At 40.4% G+C, this 23,077-nt stretch overlaps 1 pseudogene; it reads right to left on the minus strand.

Annotated features, from left to right (window-relative positions):
* Positions 1-16,384: 16,384 nt before the first annotated feature.
* LOC129472957 (ATP synthase subunit g, mitochondrial-like) lies at positions 16,385-16,860 on the minus strand (annotated as a pseudogene).
* Positions 16,861-23,077: the final 6,217 nt, after the last annotated feature.

Genomic DNA, 23,077 nt, shown 5'->3' on the forward strand with positions numbered 1-23,077 from the left:
TGAACAAGCATGTGTTACCTTTCAAGAGTCCTTGCCCAGTTGAACCTATCCTGTCTAAGCAATTTTTTCTCTTGATACTTAAATTAGAATTACAGAAAGAATCTTTCCCTAAGCTTTACGTAATGTTGCAAAATCAGAAGCTAAGACTGTTGATGGGTCTGGATGGTTAGGGCAGGTTCCTTTGTGTTTGTTATTAAATAATTGTTCTGTTACTGGACTTCTTGGGTTGTTCTTTTCAAGCTACTTTTCTTTGGTTTTCATTGAAAGGAATGGCATGGATGGATGGCCATGCCTTCCTTCAACAATTCCTTCTGGCCTCACTGGCCTTTTGAACCTGCCAAACTCTTGTGCAGGACCTTTGCATGAGCTGTTCCCGTGCCTAGAAGTCTCTTCTGTGCTCTTCACGGGACAGTTCTTTCAACTCTGTGCTTGGCTATCAGTTACCCAGAGCAGACCCCTGACATTGTAGAGGTGTCTGTGTACACACACTTATCACTGTCTGATATGATATCATAATTGCATAACTATTCATACATATGGCGTTTGTATCTATTACCTCTGTTCCCCCATCTTGCACTAGAATGTTTCCATGAGAGCATGAAATGTTTTTTGTTTACGGCAGTATCCTATAGACAGAGTAAAGTAGCCAAACCTTTATCCAAGAAACCTTACATTTACATGACATGTGCTAAGTACTAGAATTTTAAGATGACTATGAGACTGTCCCTGAGCCTCTGCTATGAACAGGCATTGTGAGCGTTGCCAGGGATACAACCTTGAAGGAAGTGAGGTGAGGCGGGGCACTCTAGGTGGTGCAGATAGATAATTAGAAAAATACAAATCATTAAATGATTACAGTTTTGATAAGTGCTACAAAGGAAGTCCCAGGTACTAGAATGTAGCTGAGATCTGGCTTGGATGATTTTGTTACAGTAGGTGGCTAGTCAGGCGTGAATGGGGCAAGAGAGGGCTCCCCCAACACCCCATCAGGAAAGTCGGGTGACCATCAGGTGATGGTCAGACAGTTGTCACACTGCCTCTCTAAAATAATAATTGGTCGCAGCCAGTGCCAGGGAAAGGCAGTTTCCCTATAGATAGAAAAAAACTGAAACTGGTGATCAGCAGCTTCCTGATGAGATCTTAGGAGCTGGGCAAGTGGGCTCACACATGTGCACTAAGGGGCAAAACGGTGGAATTTAACTGGTATATGACCTTCCGCGCCCATTCCACGGCAAAAGGGAAGAATGCCTCAGGTGAGCATGCGTACAGCTCCGGTAAACACACCGTTCATGCTCCCCTCCCAAGCACTAGCAGGCCATTGTATATGTGGACAACCCACACCAAGAGAAGAATCAGGGGAGAAGGAACGCAAGACCCAGAATCACGCCAACATATAAAACCCCAAGTCAGGCCGGGTGCAGTGGCTCACGCCTGTAATCCCAGCACTTTGGGAGGCCGAGGTGGATGGATCACGATGTTAGGAGATCAAGACCAGCCTGGCCAACATGAGGAAACCTCGTCTCTACTAAAAATACAAAAATTAGCCGGGCGTGGTGGCGGGCACCTGTAATCCCAGTTACTCAGGAGGCTGAGGCAGATAATTGCTTGAACCCGGGAGGTGGAGGTTGCAGTGAGCCCAGATCGCACCACTGCACTCAAGCCTGGGCGACAGAGCGAGACTCTGCCACCAAAACAAAAACAAGAAACAAACAAGCAAAACAAAAACAAAAACAAAAAAACAAAACCCAAGTCAAAAGGTCAAACCCTGCACTTGTCCTTCAAGTTGCTTGCTTGGGCCTCTTCCGAAAGTACGTTTTTTCCTTTTGTTCCTGTTCTAAAGCTTTTCTTTTTCTTTTCTTTCTTCCTTTCTTTCTTTTTTCTTTTTTTTTTTTTTTTAAGACAGGGTCTCACTTTGTCACCCAGGTTGGAGTGTAATAGTGTGATATCTTGGCTCACTGCACCATCCACCTCCCAGGCTCAAGCAATCCTCCCACCTCAGCCTCCCGAGTAGTTCTTAAAAAATTTTTTTTGTAGAGGTGAGGTTTCACTATGTTGCCGAGGCTGAGCTCAGATGATCCACCCGCCTCAGCCTCCCGAAGTGCTGAGATTACAGGCATAAGCTACTGAGCCGTGCCCCTGCTCTAAAATTTTTAAAGCAACTTTCACTCATGCTCTAAAACTTGCCTCAATCTGTTCTGCATTATGCTCCTCGGTCGAATTTTTTCTTCTGAGAAGACAATAATCGAGGCGGCTGCAGACCCGTATGGATTCGCTGCTTGTAACTCAGATACTCACCACTGCTAACAATTTGATTCATTCCAGGTACTCTATCTAATATTGCTCAGAACATTAGACAGAAAGACAGATGAGTTTACTTAGTGCTCTTCAGATGCACGGTGTGGATGCTTTCTTTCTCCATTTCTCTAGCAGCCCTGTACATTTCCAACCAGAGACACCCACACATATCTATAGAGTTAGGACAAAGACACAAGCCTCCTAGGTTGGTTTTTACTTTAAGTAAATTTCTGTGAAACAGGGATGTGAATTAGATATTCTGAAATAAGTCAAATATTTGGATTAAGAAAAAGAATTGCCCTAAAATAGAAATCACTAACCCCATACAAGACATGGATTTAATTAAAGTCATTTAAATACCTGATCCTGATAAAATCATTATGATTTTCTATGGTTGCAGGCTTCATATGCAATGGTAAAATGCAATTTGGGGAGTATTTATTTTGAGATGCCGTGTTAAGTCAATGCCCAAACTAATTTCCACAAACCCTTTGATGGACACTTTAATTCAAGCCAACAGAATGGTGAGTGAATTTTATTAGGGGCAATACAACATAAAAATAAATTAGTTTAAACTATAATTTTTCTCTGTCGTACAAATACTTTATTGACCAGATAGCAACTCTTTACTGCCCTCCCCTGATCTGTTGTGGAAATACTGCTTCTATTGGAGAAAACTAAATTATTCTATGACAGTACTAAGAAAAGAAAATGTAGTCTTTTCATCCCATGGATAAAGTTAAATGGCTTCTTTTCTAGGATGCAATATCGCTTATGTTTCAAACTGCTGTACATTAGCTTCTCCCCAAAAGTAATAAGAAACTATAGCATTTAGTTGATGCTATCTTAGAGCCCCGGGATCTCCTGAGTGTTGCTAACTTTTCTCCTCTTTCCGGAAATATTACTCATTCTCATTAAAAAAATAGATGTGGGAATAACTAAACTGAGTCAAGCTCACTCCCTGATATAGCTTTACTTCACATAAAAGGGCCTTTCTATTGAACCTGTGGGTATTTAACGGAATTCCAGTAGCTCAAATACAACTTTATGGGAAATTCGTTGCCCCTTTCTTCCAGCCTGAATGTGAAAATAAAATAGGCAGGAGAAGTTGAGAGGGTGTCCTGTTTAAGTGGGGCAGTTAGACCATTTACATTCAGGTTTAATATTGATACATGAGGTTTCGATCCTATCACGATATCGTTAGCTGTTTGCTTTGTAGTTTCTGCTGTGTTTTTGCTTTCTGGGGTCTGGGGGCTTTGTACTTCAGTGTGATTTCTGTTTGTTTTAGAATCATGGGATGTTAGAACCAGAAGTAAATGAGAGTCAACAAATCAAGTGCTAGCCCTTTGTGATAGTTAATACTGAGTGTCAACTTGATTGGATTGGAGAATACAAAATATTGATTCCAGGTGTGTCTGTGAGGGTGTTGCCAAAGGAGATTGACATTTGAGTCAGTGAGCTGGGAAAGGCAGGCCCACCCTTAATCTGGGTGGGCACAATCTAATCAGCTGTCAGCATGGCTAGAATATAAGCAGGCATAAAAATGTGAAAAGAGAGACTAGCTTAGCCTCCCAGCGTGTATCTTTCTCCCCTGCTGGATGCTTCCTGCCCTCGAACATTGGACTCCAAATTCTTCAGTTTTGGAACTCTGACTGGCTCTCCTTTCTCCTCAGCTTGCAGACAGCCTATTGTGGGACCTTGTGATCATGTGAGTTAATATTTAATAAACTCCCCTTTCTATATATACATATCTATTCCATTAGTTCTGTCCCTCTAGAGAAACTTGACTAATACGCCCTTGAATTAAAATATGCTGAAACCAGACAGTGAAGTGATGTTCAAGGTCACATAGCGAAACAGAGGTTGATTCTGCTACCCCTGATTTCCTCTTCCATGTAGGCTTTTCATGGTCTGAGTTTGGAAAACTCATCTTGTCTGTGTGCACCTGGGTTGTAATAGCTTCCCCAGCTTTCATCAAACCCTTAATGCTGTTGTGCTGCCCCCTGGTGACAAGGATTATCCACTACAGCTACAGAATTTGGCCCAACCATGCTCCTCCCTCTGTATTCATTCAGTTGACAAATATTTATTGAGATCTACACTACGCCAGCCACCTTCTAGACACTGGAGCTTCAGTAGTAAAAAAGCAACGCAATATGTCTGTCAAACACATTAAATAACACATAAGGCTATGGAGGTGATAAATCAGAGAAGGGACAGTCATATGTGGCTGGAGAATTGCAACTTTAAATCATGTGTTCCTAGGTTGGCCTCTCTGGAAATAAGACGTTTGAGAAAAGACTTGAAGGAAGTGAGGGCATAAGCCGTGTTGGGGCCAGGGGAAGCATGGCCTGGGCAGCAGAAATGTGAAGATGCCAAGGATCAAGAGGGCATGTGCTGGTTCTGAGGAACGGTGAAGAGGTCATTGTGCTCTGAGCTGAGCGAGACGCAGAGAATAGAGACAAGCACAGAGCCGTGCAAAGGCAGAGAAGGGAAGGACCAGTGGGGCCTGTGGGCTGGAGCGAGGTTTGGTTTTTCTCTGGATATGGGGACCACTGGCCTTTCGTGGGTAGAGGCATGACATGAACCTTCGGAAGCCTTTAGAGTCAGTCCTCTGACTGCTGCATTGAGAATACACTGGAGTGGGGGCCACGGTGGAAGTAGAGAGGCCTAGCATGCGGCCATTGCAATAACCGAGACAAAATGATGGCAGTGAGTACTGGGGAGACAGCTCCGAGGCGAGACCCTGTGCATGTCCTGGAGTTAGAGCCGTTAGCCTTTGCTGATGATATGACGTAGGAGGTGTGGGAAAGAGACACATCAGTGTTGACCTCCAAATGTTCTACCTGAACATGAAAGAATGGAGTGGGCATTAAATGTGATAAGAAAAGGCTGAATGAGAGGCAGATTCTCAGAAGAAGATGAGGAGCTCAGTTTAGAATGTGTTAATGTTTCTATTTATTTACATATTGATTACTTATAGTGCTCTTCCTTCCCTCATGTAGATCCAAATTAGCATCTGGTATAATTTTCCTTCTATCAGAAGAACTTCCTTTAACATTTCTTCTAGTCCACATCTGCTGGTGACTAATCCCCTCAGCATTTTCTGAAAACATCTTCATTTTACTTTCAATTTTGAAAGATATTTTCACTGGATATGGAATTCTGGGTCAGCAGTTCCTGCCTCCCCCCACCTCCTACCCCTACCCCAGTCAATAACTTTGGTTGCTTCAATGTCTTCTGACTTTTATAGTTTCTGACAAGAATTCTGTTTTCATACTGATCTTTGTCCTTTGAATTTAATACACTTTTCTTTCCTGGTCGAGCTTAAACTGTTCACTTCATCATGTGTTTTCAGCAATTTGATTATGGTGTGCCTTGGTGTGGTGCCCTGTATGTAAGTCCTAATAAACTCATCTAGTTGTCAAGCTGGACTTGTCCGAGTCATTCTCTGGTCTCTCGGCACCTTCCTTGTTTGGGGCGGGGAGAATGTTATAGTCCTAAGTTTTTCTCATAACGGTAGTTTCACTTGATATGCTGGAGGGTATTGCCAATAGGCAAAGGAAATCTTTTTTCTCTCCTTTCCATTTTATAGGGCTTATCACTGGAACCCAGTATTTTCTTTCTTTTAAAATTATATACATACATACACGTAAATTATGCACATACATATATGTGTGTGTGTGTGTGTGTGTGTGTGTGTGTATATATATGTAGTCTGTGACAAAGCTTCAGGAAGTCCTGAGAACATGTGCCCCTGGTGTGGTTTTCTTTGTGTTTCTTCTGTTTGGGGTTCTTAGAGGTTCCGGGATATGCGGGTTTATGTTTTCATCAAATTAAGAACATTTTTTATCATTATTTTTTAAGGGTTTTTTTTTTTTCTGTCAATTCCCTTTACTGAGTCTTCAACTACATGCTGTTAGATTGCTTGATAGTGTCAAACAATATCATTGATAAGGTCATGATGCTTTGTTCATTTTTTAAAAAGTCTTTTTTTCTCTATGCTTTATCTTGGACATTTTCTATTGCTTTAAGTTTACTTTAATATTTTTAAGTTCACTGATCTTCAATTTTGTAGGGTTTAACCTGTTGTTAATCTTTTCCATTATATTTTTAATTTCTGATATTGTATTTTTATCTCTGCAAACTATGTGTAATTCTTTTTATAATATTTCTACCACTTCTTCCCTCATAATGTTAATATTTTCTTCCACTTCCTTGATTGTATGGAGTATAATTATAACAGAACTTGAAATTTTCTGTCTGCTAATTTCATCATCTCTGTAAATCTGGTTCTGTTGCTATTGAGTGACTTTCCTTTTGGTTATGGGTCATATATCCTCTCTCTTTGATGTCTGTTATTATTATTGTTTTTAAAATTATTATTATTTTTTGAGACAGAGTCTCACCCAGGCTGTCACCCAAGCTGGAGTGCAATGGCATGATCTTGGTTCACTGCAACCTCTGCCTCCCGGGTTCAATCCATTCTCCTGTCTCAGCCTCCCAAGTAACTGGGACTATAGGCATGTACCACCATACCTGGCTAATTTTTGTATTTTTAGTAGAAATGGGGTTTCATCTTGTTGGCCAGGCTGGTCTTGAACTCCTGACCTCAAGTGATACGACCGCCTTGGCCTCCCAAAGTGCTGGGATTATAGGCATGAGCCACTGCGTCTGGCTTGATGTCTGTTGTTTTTTATTTGAAGACAGACATTATACATTTTGTGTTGTCAGGGGTTATATTTTGTCGTATTCTTTTAAATAGCGCTGAACGTTGTTCTGGCACGCAGTTAGTTAAGTTGCTTGGATTCAGTTTGATCTTTCTGAGGCCTGCCTTAAGTTTTGTTAGGGTGAATCCAGGGTACCTTTTGGTTCAAATTTAACTTATCCCCAATACTAAGCGGACACTCTTCTGAGGATTTAACCCAATGCTCCATGTATTTCAAGGTCTTTCTCCTTTGGCTGGTGGAAACATTGAGTATTTTCCACCCTGTGTGAGTGTTTAGAATTTTTCTGCCTGCTGCTTTTTATAGGGGTTTTCTCCAGTCTCAGATAGTTTTCTGTCACATATGCTCACATCAGTACTCAGACAATGACTGAGGTGCTCCTCTGCAGTTCTTGAATCCTCTCTGTGTAGCTCCCTCCTCTCTGCCTCACAGATTCTAGCTGTTTTGGCCTGTCTCAACTCAGATCTCTTCTTCTCTACTCTGTGAGATACCTTGGCTCTGGGTTTCGTCTGTCTCCTCTATAGCCTGGAAACTGTCCAAGCAGTAAGCTGATAGTAAGGACAGAACTCATCTTGCTCATTTTTTTTCTTCTCTTGGGGAATCACTGTGCATACTACCAATGTCCAATGGCTGAAAATTATTGTTTCATATATGTTGTCTAATTCAGTAGATGTAAAAGCCTAGGATGTTGCTGGTGGTGGTTAAATCCAATTTCTGTTATTCCAAATTGGTAGAAAGCAGAAACTCTTAGGGCATTTTAATTTGGGGATATGTCTGTTGAACATGCAAGTACTGTTGTCATGTAGGCATTTAGATATATGTGCTTGGAGATCAGGAAAGAGTTCCAGATTAGAGATACATGTTTGTTATATACATTTAATCACATACTGCCTTGGAAAATTTCTTCCCAATGGCCCCGTCCCACTTATCAGAACTAAATTGTTACACATTCTATCTTATCAGGTGTCACTAAGGAGATAGACTAAATAAAATAAGGTAGTAGTGTCATTGAGTCACTCTTTCCAGGTACATATTTATTTGTTAACAAGGCCTACCTAAGTCAATATTCTTGCCAACCAAACATAAATAGATTTTACCTGAATTGCCAATTCTTTTCCATTAATAGTGGCTCCCTGAAGTGCTATGTACAGAAGAAATCTGAGGCCATGTCCAGGGAAAGAGTGCCATGGCTGATTACTTATTTCTGTCGTGGAAGCAGGAAGGAGAATAGAGATAACTGTACCATGTGTTATGCTGCCTGTTTTGGCATAAAACAATAAACAGATATATTTGGGGCAAGTGACATACAAACAACACAATATAGACTATCAACTATTTTGCTTTTATTGAGAAAGATATTAGCTAGTTATTTCTGTAGAATAACTCATAAACATATATTCCCAGCTCCAAATTAGTTAATAACACAAATTCATGTTGGATTTTTTTCTAGCACAATGTGGTTGGGAAATAGAACATCTCCTTATGAAAATCACAGGTGGTTGTAGTGTGACAGGTCCCTCACCAGGCTACCTTAAGGGCATATGTCTGCCACCTGAACCCTGAAGCTGGGTGGTGAGCCAAGGCCATGGCACCCAACCCAGGTGTCCCTGAGAAACCAAACATCCTGGAGAATATCTGAGAACATACCAAGAAAAACAGTCTCATTTTTCAAACACGGTCAGCAAAGAGCCAAAAAATTAGCTTAATAGTATGCTGCCATCCAGGAGTGCCCTGTATGTAAGTCAAAATAAATCATCTACTCATCAATCTGGACTTGTCTGAGCCATTCTTTGGTCTCTTGGCACCTTCCCAGTTTGAAAGGGGGGAACGTTACAGCCTCAAGTTTTTCTCTTAACAGTGGCTTCATTCAATATATTGGAGGGTGTTGGCAACAGGCAAAGGAAATCTCTTCTCTCTCTTTTTCATGTTATAGGGCTTATCACTGGAGCCCTGCTGTCCTTCCTATATAAGGGGAAATCTAGAAGAAAAAAAAATCATATTTTTTAAACTAGAAGTTAAGAAAAGCTCTACCTGGAACATCAAAGCTAAACCTTCTTTAGATTATATTGAATTGTATTTTCAAGTTTATTTGAATGATATTTGGAATATAGTAGGCTTTCAATAAACAATTTGTGAATGCATTAAGTGACTTTTCTATTTTCAACCTTGAATGGATACTGTATTAGTCCATTCTTACACTGCTATAAAGAAATACCTGAGACTGGGTAATTTATAAAGAAAAGAGGTTTAATTGACTCACACTTCCACAGGCTGTACAGGATGCACGGCTGGTGGAGTGGGGGAGGGCCAGGAAATGTACAATCATGGCAGAAGATGAAAAGAAAGGAGGAACATTTTACATGGCCAGAGAAGGAGGAAGAGAGCGAACGGGAGGTGCTACACAGTTTTAAACAACCAGATCTCTTGAGAACTCACTCACTATCATGAGAAAAGCAAGGGGGTAATCTGCCCCCATGATCCAGTTACCTCCCACCAGTTTCCTTCTCCAACACTGGGGTTATAATTCGACATGAGATTTGGGCGAGGACACAAATCCAAACCATATCAAATACCTAAGCTTATTGCTGAGACCTTTCCTTGTAGCCAAATGTTGACACTCTGGGATCACAAAACACCTCAGGCAAGTCTTGAAAGACCTCAGCCCCATAAAAGATACTAATTGTGGCTGATCAATACCTTCAAAAGGGTGAATTTAATCCAGATAACAGGGTCATGGTAGTTAATTTTATGTGTCAACCTGACTGGGTTAAGCAATGCCCAGATAGCTGGTAAAACATTGTTTTTAGGTATTTATAGGGGTGTTTGTGGGGGTGTTTCTGGAAGACGGTAGTATTTGAATCAGTGAATTCAGTAAAGAAGATCCTCTCTACTAATGTGGGCAGGCATCATTCAATCCATTGAATGCCAAGATAGAATAAAAAAAGTGGAGGAAGGGCAAATTCTGTCTCTCTTTCTCATTGAATTGGGACACCCATCTTTGCCTGCTCTTGGATGGCAGAGTTCTTGGATTCTGGGACTTACACCACCACCTTCATCTCTGCTTCCCTGGTTTTCAGACTTGGAGTTTTGCCACTCAGTTTCCCGGTGTTATTAGTCAGGCTTCTCCCAACGGACAGAACCAATAGGATATATGTATATATAAAACGAAGTTTATTACAGAGATTTGGCTCACACGTTTACATGGTGAAGTCCCACGTTAGCTTGTCTGCAAGCTGGGGAAAGAGAGAAGCCTGCAGAGGCTCAGCTAAGTCTGAAAGCCTCAAAACCAAGGAAGCTGACAATGCAGGCTTCAGTCTGTGGCCAAAGGCCCAAAAGTCCCCAGGAAGCTGCTAGTGCAAGTCTTAGAGTTCAAAGACCAAAGAACCTGGAGCCTGATCTCAAAGGACAGGGGAAATGAAAGCACGCCTCTGGCACAGGAATAACAAAGAGAGCCAGGAGACTTGGTAGGCAAACTTATCCCACCTTCTTCCACCTGCTTTGTTCTAGCAGTGCTGGCAGCCGATTGGATGGTGCCCATCCACACTGAAAGCAGGTCTTCCTTTCCCATTCTACTGACTCAAATGTCAGTCTCCTCTGACAACACACTCACAGACACACCCAGGAACAATACTTTACCAACCATCTAGGCATCCCTCAATCCAATCAAGGTGACACCTAATATTAACCATCATGCTGGGGTCTCCAGTTGCAGACGTCAGATTGAGGGACTTCTGGAACTTCATAATTGCAGAGTCAATTCCCAAACGTATCTCCTCTAATATAGAATTTATATCCATCCTATTGGTTCTTTTTTTCTGGAGATCCCTGACTAATACAAGGGCCCAATGTGAGGTGCAGTTTCCATCTTTCCACACAGGTTACCCATCATGATTTCTCTTCAGTTGAGTCAAGCAGAGTTAGTTGCACCTGGGAACTTTGTTTGCGCTTCTCGTTTAATTCAGTTTGGCAAGCATTTAACAAGACCCTACTCTGTAGCAAGGTTTCTCAACCTTGCCACTCTTGACATTTTGCCTTGACATTTTGTTGTCTAATTCTATGCTGCGCTGTGCTGTCCTGCACATTGTAGGATGTTAAGAAATATTCCTGGCATTCACTCACTAGATGCCAGGGGTACGCCCAACCCCCCTTAGTCTTGATAATGTCTCCAGACATCAACAGATGTCCCAAGAGTAAAATCACTGTTACTTGAGAAGCACTGCCCTAAACTCTCACCTTTGTAAATAAACCTTCCTTGAATTATCACATTTTAAGTATGACATCTGTATCCTGTTGGAATTAGTGACTGATACAGAGTGTGTGCAAAGCTAAATGAATTTGAAGTTCATTTTGAGGTGCACAAGGAGAAATAACATGTTTGGTCTTAGACTATTTGGTTATCTTATACAGTAATTAAAAAAATAACTTTGACTAGTGGAAAGAGTGAGGTATTTGATCTAGAATTGGTAGAATGCCTAGACAGGTGATGATGAGGGCCTAAGTCAAGGCTTCCCTACTGAATGAATGGAGAATAGCTGTACAGGAATATGGACCCCTCACCCCTCGGGATGGTTGAAGGAATCTGAGTCTTGTCTCCAGTAACTTATCCAATCAGATCTTTTTGGCCAGGCACAGTGGCTCACACCTGTAACCCCAGCACTTTGGGGGGCTGAGGCAGGTGGATCACCTGAGGTCAGGAATTCGAGAGCAGCCTGACCAACATGGCAAAACCCCATCTCTACTAAAATACAAAAAATAGCCAGGTGTGGTGGCAGGTGCCTCTAATCTCAGCTACTCAGGAGGCTGAGGCAGGAAAATAGCTTGAACCCAGGAGGAGGAGGTTGCAGTGAGCCAAGATCATGCCACTGCACTCCAGCCTGGGCAACACAGTGAGACTGTCTCGAAAGAAAAAGAAAGAAAGAAAGAAAGAAAAAAGATCTTTTACCCCTATGGCCTATACTTACAGAATATAATTATTTTCTAATGTGAAAATAATTTCACTTTTACTTGGAAAGTGTGAAAACCCTGGCGTAAACTAATTCATGGGCAATGAGGACAGTAAAGAGGAATTATATTTCCAAGATGCTGATAAGGCAAACTTGATTAGACTTGGTGATTGATTAATATGGGGGTGAGAGATAGTGAGGAGTCAAAGATGACCCAGGTATTTGCTTAGGTGCCTAGATAGATAGCGGAGGTTTTGCCAACCAAGATTGGGAACACAGAAGGAAGAGAAGAGCATGTTTTGGAGCAGTGGTTCTCAAAGTTTGGTTCCTGGACTAGCATCATCGGCATCACCTGGGGACTTGCTGGACACGCAATTCTCAGACTGCACCCTCGTCTACTCTGGGGGTGGGGCCCAGTGATCTAAGAACCTGTCCAGGTAATTCTGATCTATGTCGGAATTTGAGAGCTTCTGTTTGGATGTAAGGTAACACTTTCCACCTGAGGCTTGTTGAATGTTCCAGCAGGACATTCAGCGAAGTTTGAGTGGTCATCTACCATTGGCTTCCTTGTGCTTAGTCTTATGGGGTTTTGTTGTTGTTATTGTTTTGTTTGCTTATTTTTTTTTAGTGAAGGAAGAGCTGTCAAGCTCCTTTTTACCCCCTTGTTCCTTGAGGACAAACAGAATCACAGAGAACATTTCTTTTAGAAAAATGATACACACAAAACTTGTATAAACGATGGTTATGGTGTTGATATTTCAGTCTGAAGTCTAGCTTTTTTCAGAGGAGCTCTGGAATTCTATGAACTGACGAGAGGATTTAGGTTCATCTCTTTCTATTTTCCTTTCTGTGCCTTATTCTTATTAGTAAATGGCTTGGGTACTCTGTGCACAATTCTCAAGTGAAAGCAGAGAAGTGCATGTACATTGGGAGGTACGTTGATACCATCTGGGCTCATCACTAGGTGTCAGAACCAATGAAAGTGAAAAGGTGAGGAAGGAGAAGTAGTGAGCAAACCTGCCATCTCTTCTTCCTCCCACTCATTTGTTTTCTATATCAGGGATCAGCAATGGCCCATGGACCAAATCTGGTCTCTGACACATTTTTGTAAACAAAATTTTACTGGAACATCACCACGCCCATTTGTTAACATATTATCTATGACTGCTTTTGCACTACACAGCAGAGTTTGGTTGTGACAGATAATGTATGAAATGCAACATCTAAAACTTTTCTTCTCTGGCCTTTTAGAGAAAAAGCTTACTGATCTCTCCTTGAGACCAGCAGTTCTCAAAGTTCAGCATTCATCAGAATCCCTGGGGTGGGGAGAGGGGTTTGAGACACAGGTCACCAGGACTCCCCTCCAGTGTTTCTGATTCAGTAGGTCTTGAATGCAGCCTGGGAATTTACATTTCTAACAAGTTCCCAGGTGATGCTGATGTTGCTGGTCTGGGGGCAACAGTTTGAGAATGTATTAGTCCACTCTTGTATCTCTCTAAAGAAATACCTGAAACTGGGTAATTTATAATGAAAAGAGGTTTAATTGTCTCATGGTTCTGCAGGTTGTACAGGAAACATAATGCTGGCATCTGCTTGACCTCTGGGGATGCTTCAGGAAATTTACAATCATGGTGGAAGTTGAGTGGGGAGCAGGCACTTCACGTGGCCACAGCAGGAGCAAGGTGGTGGGGGTGGTGCCACACACTTTTAAACAACCAGATCTTGTGAGAACTCACTCACTCTCATGAGGACAGTACCAAGGGAATGGTGCTAAACCACTCAAGAAATCCACTGTCATGATCCAGTCACCTCCCACCAGGCTCCACCTCCAACACTGGGCATTATGGTTTAACATAAGGTTTTGGTGCGGATACAAATCCAAACTATATCAGAAAACTACTGCTTTCAACAGTGTCTTTGTACCCTCAGAACTCACCCTTGCCTAGATCAAGGAAAAAGCTGCCTATACAAGCTCAATCAAGCTCTGCTGCTACCTCAGCATGGACTGTTACTCTTATGGAACTCCATTTTCATCCTACTGGTTCCCTCTATGTGTGAGTCCTCTCTGCACAAGCCTTTAAGGTAAGCTATTTGCTTACATTAAAAAAAAGCCTGCCTTTCTCCTTATTTTTCTGAGGTACAATATATTAGAATGTTGACATCTAGATCTTTTTAAGAATAGCAACTATTCTCATTGATTATGCTTATGATCATCTTTTTCTGTCTGTTTATTCATATCTATTTACTTTGTTCCTGTACCAAATCAAATAAATAATTTGAAAACACAATTTTTGTTTTCCTTATTTGAGTGAAAGCTTTTAAAGAGAGGGAAACTGTTTTTCACAAGTTGGAGAAATTTGTGAAATTCACAAATTTCTCCAACAAACACAGTATCAGCCTGAAATAGCATTAGGAAGAAGTTGAGATAGAATCAAATAGAGGTGTTGACTACTTTCTCCATTTTCATGAGCTAGGCTTTTACAAGGTTGTTTCATTACTTTGTTAGAAGTGCTGTGGCTTAATCACCAGAGCACCAGACAGGGCCATATGTGAATATAGGTGAGAGTACATTCAATAATAAAAGCTTTTGTAATATTCAGGACTTTTCATATGGTTGCTTTCTTCCCTTCCTACAGAAAATATAAAGGTGACTGTGTTTACGATGTAATATAAGGTTGACATAATTTAATTTTGAAGTTGTAAGTTCATAGGAAGTAGGACTATATGTGCCTTATTTGTTGACCAACTATGAGTAAAGTACTATATCTACCCAATAGCTTAATAAATTCATGCAATAACATTTCTCTTCCCCTTCTTCTCATACTGTATTTATCAGAGTCTATGGTTGGGGAAAAAACTACCAAGGAATAGTGAAGGTTTATAAGTCAGTTTGTTTCTCCCCATTCTGCCCTGAAAAAAAAAATTGGTAGTAGGAAAATCAAAGTCTGATAAATTTATCATCCAACTTTTAAAAAACATAAAAATTGATGAATTGTTGGGATGAAGAGCCAGGAAAATAGCTACCCAATCTATAAATTTCTCAGCCAGAATGACGTATTAGCAGCCACTCTTTAAATATGAAATGTACTAGTACTGGTTCTATCCATTTATCATAGATTTTATGCCTCAAATATATTCATAATGTATTACAGTGCTGAAGTTCATTTCTCACACATTTATATATTTAATGTTTTCCCCCCAGAAGATTTGAATGTGGTTAAAGGCAAAGTTGTACTTCTTCTTGATAATAATAAAATAATAAAGTGTTGCTCATAAAAGAAGTTCAGTATGAATTTATGGCTGGAGCCAGGCTGTATTTTATGCTGTAGTAATAATGCTCTTGCTCTCCTGACAGTGGCTTCTTTCAACATCATTACTCTTCTGGTTTAGGACTTTGTGATAAAAAGTCATCTTTTTAAAACTGGCACTTTCAGTTCTTGATAATTCAAGATGATGGGCTTTCAGAAAAACACATGCCCTGAAGAATACCTTAAGGAAACCAAGTGTCTCTAATTACTGTGTCTTTGATTTAATACCAAATGGTAATAATATGACTATTACAAAACGGTGGAGTTGTTTCTACTTAGGAATACATTAGTAAAACTATTCCGTGGTATTAGAAGGAAGGATGGTTATACCAGTTACATCTGGAAGGGTCATTACTTACTGGAAAAGACCATGAAGGGTCTTTCGAGGTGCTAGAACAGTGCATTCTGTTTCTCTGTCTCAGTGCTCGTTTCACAAGTGTGGTCATTTTGTGTCAATACATTGACTTAGGATTTGGGTCCTTGATATATGTTAAGCTTCAGTAAAAATGTCTATTAAATAAGAAAAGATACAATCTATTAGGGTGACTTGGAAAATCAGCCCTATCTTTTTCTGAAGTTGTCAACTCTATATAAATTACTCTATATAAATTGTCAACTCTATATAAAGACCAATTATTTTCTACTTTGGAAAATCTGCTTAATTGTTTTCCTTTTTGTATTGTACAACCAACATGATGTATGGTGCTTAGGCATCCCCTTCTTCTATTTTCTCTGGGATCCTCCCCCTTGCTGCTGACACTGCTTCTTTTGTGGCATACACATTTAGGGGAGGTCTCCATGACAACATGGCAAGAGGTTTTATTTTCTGTTTTATTTTACATAATTTATTACAATTGGAAGGTTCTTGGAATGACCCTGGAAATATGCTGATGGTATCTATTCTTCCAGTTTACTTCTACAAATTGAAATAACACTTTAGGGACAAAATGTTATATATATACATACATATACAAGTGTGTATTATATTTTCATTCCATAACAATGGATATGCGTATATCCATTTGAACATCCCTACTCCAAAAATTCAAAATCCCAAATTCTCCAAAATCCAAAACTTTTTGGTTACTGAAATGATGCCACAAGTGGAAAATTTTTTTTTTGAATTTTGACAAATCTTATTTTATTCAGATAGCAGTCTGATCACACATGGTCCAACAACATTCAAATAATAAATCATATATAATCAGATGTTAAAGATTGGTCTTCAAACATCATAGCCAATGATGCCATGCTGCCTATGATCTCTATGACATAAAACCACATGAACACCTCAGTGGCCACCAAACCATTCAGCACAGCTTCCTTAACTGTGAGTTGTTTGAAGCTGCCAGTCTGAGCACTATTGACTATTTTTTTCAGACTCTGAATAGCTCTAGGGATCTCAGCAGGGGTGGGAGGAACCAGCTCAACCTTGGCGTAGTACCAAAATGTGGCCAATCGAGGCTTTGAGTAAGTCACAGCAGTGTTCACCAGTGCCAGGGTCTTCTCCACAAGGTTACGGACAAATTGGGCCATGGTTCTGGGATGGAAAGTCTGTCACCCTGAACGCCACAAGTGGAAAATTCTACACTTGACCTCATGTGATGGCTCACAGTTAAAAGGCAGTCAAAACTTTGTTTCATGTAATTAAAACATAAAGAAATTTTGTGTTTAGAGAAAATCCAAAATCTGAAAAACTGGTCCCAAGCATTTTGGATAGAGATAGTCCCCCTGTAAGTAACTTCTTCAGTGAGCCGCCATCAGCTGAACAGGAGCTGATAAACTCTTTCACACAGAAATGCCAATAGATAACACTTGTTATCCTTTCCAGACCTATATGCTTTATTGTGGAATGAAAACATTATACACACATATAATATATATGTATATACTATATTATATATAATATTACATTATATGCATAAATATATATACGATTATATAAATGTATATAACATTATATATGTATATTTTATACATATATTATACATAAAAATATATATAAAACACATTATATATATATACACAAACGTATATATATATAATGTAATACATTATCCAAAATGCTTGGGACCAAAAGTGTTTGAGATTTTGGGTTATTTTGGATTTTGGAATATTTACATGTATGTAATGAGATATTTTAGGAATGAGACCCAAAGTCTAAACATGAAATTCATTTATGTTTCATATACACCTTATACACATAGCTTGAAGGTAATTTTGTAGAATATTTTGCATAATTTTGTCCATGAAACGAAGTGTTGACTGCATTTTTACTGCAACCTATCATGTGAGGTCAAGTGTGGAAGTGGAATTTTCCACTTGTTATATCATGTGAGTCCTCAACAAGTTTTAGATTTTGGAGCATTTTGGATTTTGGATTTTCAGATTAGGGATGCTCAACCTCGATATTATGTTGTTTGGACTGGAGATAGGAAAGCTTTGGGAGGAAAAGAGTCATTTAGTATTTGGGTGGGGGACATGCTTTCCATTCTGACTGAGCACCACAGAACCACTCCCCAAAACTGGTTGTCTATGACCATATTTTGGCAAATCCCTTTGCAAGGGGTTTCCTTCAGGCATGGGTAATGTAAATGGGTGTAGTGGTGAGGATGCACCACTGGATTTGGCTCTTGCAGGTACTTTGTCAGGACTCATCTATGACTGGCGTTAACAGATTTTGAACATGCACAATTGGCTACTCCACATGCCCTGGCCTACTGGATAGACAAATAATGAAATGCTTCAAGCCATCAAGTTAATAAAAGCATCTGATAGTAAATTACATCTACTCCTCTAGATTAGATTTCCACAGATGAGTGTATCTGTTTACATTAAAGGCACTTACGCATGCATTCAGATCATTATGCTCACAACGCTAAGAGAAACCTTTTCACAATTTTCAATATATACATCTAGTAGCCGAAGTATACATATAAAAACATTATGTTAGCATAATATATTTATATGGCAAGACTGAACATTTTAAATATCATAATTAGAGTTCAGGATAGGTCCTCCTGTCTCTTCCGTAATCCCTATCCTAAAAATTCTTGAGTGAAAATAATCATCTTCAGAAAATTTCATATAGTCTTTCCTCAGGAAATAATTTATTTATTAATAATATGGCAGAGAGTGGCTCAGAAAAAGAAAAAAATATAACCTATAGATTATATTTTTAAAATTCCTAGAAGCTAAAGAGAATTAGAAAATGAAACCCAAGGGATCAATAAATTTTCCAGAATGTTGCTGGATTGTGCAGAGATTGCACTGGCTATCTCTTTGTGAAGGGTACTTCTCATTTACAGTTTACCCATGCACTTTGCAAATGCAAAGCACAGCCCAGAATATCTTCATTTAAATGAAGGACACAATTAATAGCCCACCTGCTGGGCTAAGGAGAGAATAGTGTGATAGCGAAGCTGAGCTAATTCTTTGATGCTAGGTTAAAAGTCTTGGTCCTTAACCTCATTTCAAATAAAGAGATCAGAAGTCTCTACAAATAAAAAGAACAAGAGAGCCCTGGTTATATTAGGGGAAGAAAAGATGAGGAATCTGAATGTTTGAGTCCAGACTCTGCCATTTACTCCTTTTATGACTAAGCTTAAAACCAATCTCAATACCAGCTTTTCCATCTGTAAAATTAGCATAACGTTGCTTTACTGAGATAAGACATGGAGATGCAGCAAAAAAAATAAAAAGCCTGTACAAACAACTATAATTATGATTGATACAGAAATGTCAAGCACCTGCTATGCTTTGTGCCTTAGGACAGTCCTATGAAGCAGGCTGGGAGAAAAGCCTTGGAAAAATTTGCTAAATTCTTCCTTCATTTGAGAATGAATGGGCTTGAGAAACTGTTTTTAAAGAAACATGTACAGCAAGCCTGGGGTTATTCCATAAGCTTCAATATGGGGAGAGAAAGAAAGGATGAGGCATTCTTCAGCCCTTCCAACTTGCTCTGCATCTTGTTTGCTAATTTGTCTTTATTAGAAAATAGAGGACCTCTGCCACTCAGTGCTCCAAACGAGAATGGAAAAGCACAACTGGGCGTCATCAGTGTCAGTCATGTTGGGTGTAAATGAGGAAATCTAGCAGGGAGGAGAAGCAGAGGAAAGAACTTGATTATGGATAGTTGTGGGTTAGGGATGGCTGTTTCCCTGATGCTCTACCTTTAAAAGAGGTCCAGGAGAGAGGCTGCACTAGCAGAGGGCTGAGGAACAGTGTGCGTAATTCAAGTTATTACTTAATGTTATCTTGAGTGGAAAATAAAGGAATATTGTTACAAAACTCTTCATAGTACTATCTGTTTCTGGGGGTCCTGAAACTCTTGTTCCTGATGCATAGATGCATTACTTTGGGACTTGGAAAAAAAGAGTGGTTTTCCCTAACATTTGTTGGAAATTCCCCTAAAACATTATTTCTTGCATATAGCAAGTGACATCTTTGATTGCTCAAGCTCCTCTCTCTTTTCCTTAACTTTTATTCACAAATTGCTACTTGTCTGCATTCCCCTTTTCCATCAGCATGGCCACATCCATGAACTCTGACTGCTACCAGTGTTGGTTATTGTTTGCATTCTCTTTCTCGATCTCTCTCTCCTACCTCTCCATTCGATTCCATCCTATAAATCATAGCCTAATATTCCTGAAGGACATCTAAGAAACCTTTCATAGCTCCCCAGTACTTACCAAACTGGATACACACTCCTCAGTCCTCATTCACTGCCTTCTCTAGTTTAATCCCAACATGCCTCAGGTTTTTTTTTTTTTTTTTTTTTTTTTTTTTTTTTTTTTTTTTTTTTTTGAGATGGAGTCTCACTCTGTCGCCCAGGCTGGAATGCAGCAGCGCAATCTCGGCTCACTGCAAACTCCGCCTCCCGGGTTCACGCCATTCTCCTGCCTCAGCCTCCCGAGTAGCTGGGACTACACCCACCCGCCACCATGCCTGGCTAATTTTTTGTATTTTTAGTAGAGACGGGGTTTCACTGTGTTAGCCAGGATGGTCTCGATCTCCTGACCTCGTGATCTGCCCTCCTCGGCCTCCTAAAATGCTGGGAAGTTTTAATTCCCCACTGCTCTCATGCACTTGCCATCTTGTTGAAATACTTGCAGTGGCCAAACATACCTTGTGTTCCTCCACTCAGGCCTTGATCTTCCCATTAAGATCTCTACCAGTAATGCTTCTCATCTTTCTCCTAACAGGAGCAGGTCAGGTGCCACATCTTTTTGAATGTGCAGTTCATAAAGAGAGGAAGGAACTTGGGCTGTCTGAATATCTGCTTCCAGGGCAAAGTGAGGAAGGGAGGAAGAAACCTTGACTGCAGAGAAGGAAACCAGGCAGATCTGGCACATTAAGGTCACAACAGTGTCTATTCTACTTATGAGAGTATTGAACCTGATGCCAATACTTCATCCCATTGTATCTCCCACTAGTTGCCTGTATCTATTCTAATGCCTTTCATCTACAATAGGCTAATTCATGGTTCTCTCTCTCCTTTTCTTTTTTTTTTGAGACAGAGTCTTGCTCTGTCATTCAGACTGGAGGGCAGTGGCTCGATGGCAGCTCACTGCAACCTCTGCCTTCTGGGTTCAAGCGATTCTCCTGCCTCAGCCTCCTGAGTAGCTGGGACTACAGACATGCGCCGCCATGCCCGGCTAATTTTTTTGTATTTTTAGTAGAGATGAGGTTTCACTGTGTTGGCCAGGCTGGTCTTGAACTCCTGACCTCAGGTGATCGGCCTGCCTCGGCCTCCCAAAGTGCTGGCATTACCGATGTGAGGCACTGCCCCCGGCCTCTCTCTTCTTTTCTTATCTCACTATTTATTTATTTAGAGACAGACTCTTGCTTTGTCACCCAGGCTAGAGTGCAGTGTGTGATCATGGCTCATTGCAGCCTCAACCTCCCTAGGCTCAAGTGATCCTCCCGCCTCAGCCTCCAAAGTAGCTGGGACTACAGACATGCACCACTGTACCTTGCTAATTTCTTGTTTATTTTTTGTAGAGACTAAGTCTCACTATGTTGCCCTGGTTGGTCTTGAACTCTTGAACTCAAGTGATGCACCCACCTCTGCCTCCCAAAGTGCTGGGATTACAGGCACGAGCCACTGCCCAGCCTCTAACTTTACTTTAAAAATAGGCTTCTTTGGTGTACAGTTCTATGAATTTTAACATATATACAGATAGATGCATATAATCACACCACAATCTGAATATAAAGAAGTTTCATCACCCCTCAAATGCCTTCATGGTATCTCTATAACATCACACCCTCACTTTATCCATAACCTCTGGTAAGCTAATTTATTTTCTGTAACTATAGTTTAAAAAAATTAAATATTTTGAATAATTATTTTATTTTAAGTTACAGGATACATGTGCAGGGTGTGCAGGCTTCTTACACAGGTAAACGTGTGCCATGGTGGTTTGCTGCACCTATCAACCAGTCACCTAGGTATTAAGCCCCGCATGCATTAGCTATTTATCCTGATGCTCTCTCTCTCCTGCTGCCACCTCCACAGACCCGTGTGTGTTGTTCCCCTCCCTGTGTCCATGTGTTCTCACTGTATTTTCTGTAACTATAGTTTTATCCCTTAAAAATATTTAATACAATTTGAGAATATCACATAAATGGAATCAGATAAATATATAGATTAAATAGAATGTTACTTTTTGAGTATGGCTTTCTTTCACTAAGCATAAGGCTTTTGACAAATAGACATTTTATTTATTTATTTATTTATTTATTTATTTAGAGATGAGGCTTTCTCTGTCCCCCAGGCTGGAGTGCAGTGGTGCCATCTTGGCTCATTGCATCCGCCATCTCCCAGGTTCAAGCAATTCTTGTGCCTCAGCCTCCCAAGTAGCTGAAGTTACAGGTGAGTGCTACTATGCCTGGCTAATTTTTGTATTTTTAGTAGAGATGGGGTTTTGCCATGTTGGCCAGGCTGGTCTTGAATTCCTGGCTTCAAGTGATCCAACTGCCTCAGCCTCCCAAAGTGCTGGGATTACAGGCATGAGTCACCGTGCCTGGTAACATTTTTTATTTTAATGAATTCCAATTTATCAAGTTTTTTCTTTCGTGGATCATGTTTTTGGTGTCATGTCTAAGAATTCTTTGTCTAACTACAGTTTATGAAGATTTTCTCGTATGTTTTCTTCTAAAAAGTTTTATAGTTTTATATTTTACATTTTTTTATTAATTTTTTTTGCAAACAAAACAATAAACATTTTCTAAAAATACATACAAACAAAAAGATGCATATCAAACATATTAGAAAGGTTGCACATGGGAAGACGGGGAATAGAAATGGGGGGTGGGAATGAAAGAAAATAAATGAGAGAGGGACTTTGTATGGATCAATGATAATAACTCAATCCTCTATGTCTTTGACAAAGAAGAAGGAGAAGGAAGAGGAAGAAAAAGAAAGTGGGATAAAGGATCAGAAAGGGAGGAAAATAGAAAAAATTAGAGTATGACTCCAGGGTAGACCTGTTTTGTTGTTGCTGGGTTGGTTGGTTGGTTTGTTTGTTGTATTTTTCATATGTTTCGCCATGTTGGCCAAGCTGGTCTCAAACACCTAGCCTCAAGTGATCAACCCGCCTCGGTGTCCCAGAGTGCTGGGACTACAGGCGTGAGCCACCATGTCCAGCCCCCACACTGCGTCTGGCCTCTGTGGTAGACCTCCCCGACGGGGCGGCCAGGCAGAGGCGCTCCTCACTTCCCAGACGATGGGCGGCCGGGCAGAGAAGCTCCTCACTTCCCAGACGGGGTGGCCGGGCAGAGGCACTCCTCACCTGCCAGA

Source organism: Symphalangus syndactylus, chromosome 2 (genome assembly GCF_028878055.3).
Source record: "Symphalangus syndactylus isolate Jambi chromosome 2, NHGRI_mSymSyn1-v2.1_pri, whole genome shotgun sequence".
Taxonomy (NCBI): domain Eukaryota; kingdom Metazoa; phylum Chordata; class Mammalia; order Primates; family Hylobatidae; genus Symphalangus; species Symphalangus syndactylus.